Below are 6,405 nucleotides of genomic sequence, written 5' to 3'. Positions count from 1 at the left end.
ACTAATGAGCTCAAAATAATATTATTTATTAATATAAGCTTGGATATTTTTAATTCTTTCACTCGATCCTATTCAACAGCTAGAATCCAACTATAAATCCCACGGTTTTTTGCACATGTCAAATCTGCATATGAATAATTATATGTAATTCATTACCAGATATCTACACATGAAAATTGCGTTCTATAATTTTATGCACTGATCATAAAATCTCTGCAAAAAGGAACACAAAATCCAAAACAGGATAAAAATATGTACCTAACTATATCGTCAAGTGAAGCCCAATACATAATGCACTAATTGAATGTGTATGTAACATCATTATGTAAAATGTAAATCCAAATATGTAAATATTCACTTTACATAATGATGTGAACAATTTGAACTGGGATTCTGAATAGGTATCAGAACGAGTTTCAGTAGAACGGCATTATTTCGCACATTTCTAATTCTCAATTCTGCTGTTTTCTTCTAATTTTCATCCACAGGTTTCTCAAATGAACAATAGACTTGTTCCTCTCTCCCACACACTATTGAATCATAACTCATAACAAAGGCAAGTATAGAGTACAGTCGATATAGCCCTGGTGGTGGGTGACCTGAATTCTGAATCAAACAAAGGAAATAACTGTAGTGATATAGAATGTAGGGAGATGAAGAAAAAATAGGAAGGAGGAGAGGTGGGGACAAAGTCCACTAAAAGTCCATGTTGTCAAGAAAGCGAAGAAACAAATGAATGGTAGTTCAGTTCGGTAGTCTGGGTATCATGAATTCTATATTCTATTATTACATCTATATCTCAATGGATAACGGTCACGGGGTTTCGTCTGATCAAATTCCATAAATATAATTATGTATTTCATTGAACGAAACGAGTTCCAAGTATTAACTCGACTTTTTTTTGCATTTGGTTTATGTTTGCTTCACTACAACTCTGGAACAGATTGTCCGATTTCAACTATATTTGGAAAATACGTCTAACACCTGTAGGACATTGGCTCATTCGATTTTGGCCTTTTCGGAGACCTCCTCTGAGTAAATTCTATAGTTATTAAAATCATACTATAACAACGAAATATTAAACCGAATAACCATCGTTAAAGGGTGGAGACTTACTACGGACTGTCCGATGACATACGTGTGGCACAATACTGTATGATTCGGTCACTTACCTGTAACAAAAGAAAGGGGAAAATTACTACATAGTACATACTAGTACACTATAAACATATAGGGATCAAAATACATTCTGGAATCTAGATGCCCATTGCCCACGCCTTCACCATAAATGGGATTTTGAGTTTTTCCTGTCAGTTCAACAACTGACATGCCTCATCCAGAAGATCCGAATGAATACAGGGGAACCAGAACAATACACGGCATTGTAGTCAACAAACCATCCACATGAAAACTATATTGTGATTTGGAGAATAAGTAAGTAAAACGCAGTTTATTGTAAGTAAAACATTGATTTCAAAGTTAATATACTTATTTGGATGAACTATCAAAATGTATGTAAATTGTTGGCAAAGAGTATTTGCGAAAATAGTCACATCCACCAAGACGAGGAATCGACCAAAACAAAGGAAGGTAACATCTCAGTTGTTTGGGAAAACTGTCACATCCTCTAATATTTCGTCTAATTCATCGATGGAAAAACTGCCACATCCTCTAATTCTGTTCAATTCATCTTTGGAAAAACTGCCACATACTCTAATTCTGTTCAATTCATCTTTGGAAAACTGCCACATCCTCTAATTTCGTTCAATTCATCTTTGGGAAAACTGTCACATCCTCCAATTTCGTTCAATTCACCTTTGGAAAACTGCCACGGAGGAACACCAGATGAGTCCGAGAATCCCAAATCATTCGATTTGCGTCCCAACCCAAAAAAAGGTCATGCGAGTTGCGTCCCCGGTACCTGAGATTGAACCTATAAAAAATTCCCGGAGGGACGGGCCCAGCTTGTTTGTGTTTAACCTAACCCTATAATAACATTGGTCACTGCTCAAATTGTGAAAGCTCCTTTTTGCAATTAACCTAACCCTATAATAACACTAGTCACTGCTCAAATTGTGAAAGCTCTTTTTTGCGTTTGACCTAACCCTATAATAACACTGGATACTGCTCATTTGTGACAGCTGGATACTGCTCATTTGTGACAGCTCCTTTTATAGCAACATTCCATTGACGTAACTTCTGAACAAATACAGTTGAATTTTTAACCGGATTTCGCGATTATTTTCGCGGATTTCGCGATTATTTTCGCGGATTTGGCGATTTTGTTCGCGGATTTTGCGATTATGTTCGCGGATTTGGCAATTATGTTCGCGGATTCGCGTCCCGAATCGACATTTTGGATATTTGGCAAGCCTAATTCTAACCCATTTCTAGATGGGCTAGGAAGATGCGGCGGTTTTCACCATTGGATTCTTTATTTTTTGTACATACTGGGGAAAATCGGAAACTCCCGAAATTCCAAATTGCGCAACTCGGATGATAAATTTCAGAGATGGGACTCAAATCGGACGGACGCAACTCGGATATCACAGTCGGGACTCAAGTCAGATCCCCCAACTGCCACATTTTTAGTCCCCCCATAAGAAATACACGGGGAACACACTTTGAGGCCAGCAAAACTTTTCCTACGTTTAATATTTTGCTCTCGCTTTTTACCGCTTTTAGTTTTCAGTTTTCATTTCTTCGAGACAAGACTCAGGGACGATATTAGTTTTCAGAGGCAAAGCCAAGGGAGCGCGAAGCGCGATCTCATGCACAACCCCATGAAGCCCCGGGAGCGCGCAGCGCGACCGTAAACAAGGGAGCGCAAAGCGCGACCTCATGCACAACCCCGCGAAGCCCCCGGGAGCGCGCAGCGCGACCGTATACGCAACCCCGCGTAGCTAACACGCGAAGCCCCCGAGCACGAAGTGCGAGTTATCTATTTTATTCCCCTCAATCCTCTCAACAAAGAATTCCAAGCTGGTAGAGTTGTCAGTCCACAGTACCAGTATACCCATAGTGTACTGTTCATATGTTTCATAATGCTCACACACATTCTTCATATTACCTTCTAAGGACACAATGCAATGTGGCCAATGCTACTTGCTATTCGTACTGGCACACATAACAGTCAAGTTGAGGAGATGCAAGTAATGATGATGAACTTATCATTGTGAAAATCTGATGGGAGGGTTATAAACAATACTCAACCAGATCTCAAACAAAGGTGAGAATGAAATCGTAAGTTCATTCGAAATAATAGCAAGATTAGCAAATCATGAAGAAAATGTTCAAGCTATTGAGATCATCATTGATTGAAGAAATGCTACAGACAGGTAGATGTAATTTACCATGTTTCTGTAAGGAAGGAAGTACATATAAAGTGGAAGCTATTCGAATGAAGATTGTGAACAAACCAACACGACCTGATAGCCACATACAGCTATAACTACATCATGTATAGACGGCATCGGTACACATACAGCAGATTCAAGGTTTATTGGAGCAGATTGGTGGTTGAATATGTTTGCTAAAAGTATTCGTCGTTCTTGCCTTATTGCTAACATTAATATGTGATTTGCAGTGAGCTGCATTGGAGGGGAATCCAAAGTCCTTGAGTATGGCATGTGGCAAAGCCAGAAGTTTGGCAGATAAGGCAATGAGTCACCATAGCAAACGTGTTTCATGAACAACAACATCCAATATAGCACTGGATGATGATGTAATCAGGGGATGGTGAACACTAAATACTCAGAACCATGCATTTTACTGAATAACTACATGAATATTTATGTTGCTTTGTTTGTTCCAAGTGATTACAATCTGCAATTTTGTCAAGGGTTGGTATTAAAGAGAGTTCACTGATCAATAAGCAAAAGAAAAAAACACACTCGAGATATGGATTAGTTAAACATATTTTATTGTCAGCCAATCGCTTCGTTTTTTCATCGCCATAATTAGTTGATTCGTGAAGTTACCCTCTCTATTTCATGCAAAATCCCTGTTTCCTCATATTATAGCCTCACTTCACTCACTTGTCACACCATTACCAATATTCTCCAATGAGGAATAAGCAAGAACACAGTAACCAGAATCATCGGTAACGTGATAGTCACCATTCTTTCTCTATGGATTCCAAAACAACTTTCATTGACGTCATGCATCCATGACTCAAAGTCTCAATAAGACTCTAGCATTCCCGCTCAATATAATCATGATCATTACTTAGTATGGTAATTAGATATGACTAAACTATACACCACACATAAGGGATATACACATCATGCTGAAGCCTTGTAGTGTTATGGAATATGGACATGGAACAGGAATACAGATTTTGATCATTGAAAATCAAATGAACACGGTACATATGACACGTTTTATACTCCTAGTTCCAAATTCAGATCTCAGCATCAGCTAATTTTAATCCTCGTTACAGACAAACATTGCCACACGTCACAAGTATTCAACCCAAGTATAATGCCGGCGTTCAGTTAATGTAGAATACACCCTTCATAACGGTATTTAGCAGCGCAGCGGTCCTAAACTTTACTTCTTGACAAATTATTTGTCTGCATCGAGAACTTGGATGAGATCCGCCCAAGACAAACTGAATCAATAAAACGGAGATGATGACTTAATGCTATCAAGTAATAGCAAGATTTGAACCAAAGAGAGAATGATCAACCTTGGTTAATCTTTGGATCTGACACAAAAGCTGATGGCTGCTTTCAAACACGAGGTAAATCATACATGCCACAAACACTGTGCACCCTTGGTCTTGATCAAGTTCCTCTTATCATAATCCAAGGCAGTGAGAAGCTGTATATCCTCAAGTTGAGAACAGGTGGTATTACATGATTTGTTACAGATTGTTGTTCACATTCCACTCCGAACATTGCACATTTACATTATCTTTCCACTCAACAATGGCAGTAGGGTTTTTATTTTTCTTCTTATCAGTCCGGGTATGATTGTTGTTTCATATCAATCACAGATATCTGAATGCTCTCATGAATATGGTGGGTGCATTTCGGATTAATCAGCCTTGAAATATTTTTGCTTGGTTGATAAGAGTGAAATTATTATATGTCGCTAGCAATGCGATGGAGTGCCAAATAGCACGGTGCTTGCTCCACATTGTATGAGAGGAAGTGTTGTAAGTTGTTAGCACTTTCAGTTCAAGCAGAGGAAGTAATTTTTTTACAATCAAATTCTTCTATGGGGCGATTTCAGATTTTTTAAATGGCGATCTCTTTTATTTATTTATGTTGGCATATGAGGGCAACCCTTTCAACTACTAAGATTACATATGACTTGGTTATTACTCGGAGGTGACTGGGTTCGATTCCCTTCCACGGCACTTTTCTCTTTAGGATGTTAACTTGAAGTTTTTCCCCATATCTTAGAGAGCCTGTTCTTTTTTCTGTTAAGAGCATAATATCCAAGAATCATTTTAAAACTTAAAATGATTTAGCTCCTTTTTCCAGATAACTAAACTTACGCCTAGTCACTAGTCATCGGGTCACTATTAAATTTTCATCATAATATGTACAAATAAATAAATAAATAAATAAATAAAATGTAAATGCAGTTTCTTTGTGTTATTATATCACAACCCTGGTGCTCACTGCAGTATTGTAGGATTCTTCCCAATATCTCAACAATCCCAACATCCAATGTTTACCTACCATGCTGGCACCGGTCGCTTTGCGTATTTACGAGTATATGTCATAGCTGCTCATTTTCCTGTCACGGAGTCAATCATTTGCCCGATACAAATTTCTTGACCCCGCCGGGAATCGAACCCGGGTCTCTCGCGTGCAAGGCGAGTGCAGTGACCACTACGCCATGGGAGCTGACATCATAATAATATTACCAATGAGGAATCCACTGTATGTTCACTATGAATGACATGCGGCGTTCCAGGCAAGAATTTGACAATGACGTCAAGTTGGTAAACAATAGGAGAAAAATCTCAAGTTCAATGCCCACCATCCGATAGACGTGTATAGTCCATGTTCCACATAATACTCACGTGAAAATCGCTACCATCATTATTACCATTCACTATTCAAGAGAATAGGACAGGGTGACTCTCAAGTTGATCATTCCCAACATCGCAGTGACCACTACGCCATGGGAGCTGACATCATAATAATATTACCAATGAGGAATCCACTGTATGTTCACTATGAATGACATGCGGCGTTCCAGGCAAGAATTTGACAATGACGTCAAGTTGGTAAACAATAGGAGAAAAATCTCAAGTTCAATGCCCACCATCCGATAGACGTGTATAGTCCATGTTCCACATAATACTCACGTGAAAATCGCTACCATCATTATTACCATTCACTATTCAAGTGAATAGGACAGGGTGACTCTCAAGTTGATCATTCC

The sequence above is a fragment of the Diaphorina citri genome, unplaced genomic scaffold (genome assembly GCF_000475195.1).
Source record: "Diaphorina citri unplaced genomic scaffold, Diaci psyllid genome assembly version 1.1 scaffold103, whole genome shotgun sequence".
In the NCBI taxonomy this organism is placed as follows: Eukaryota; Metazoa; Arthropoda; class Insecta; order Hemiptera; family Psyllidae; genus Diaphorina; species Diaphorina citri.
Note: the sequence above shows the minus strand (reverse complement) of the source record.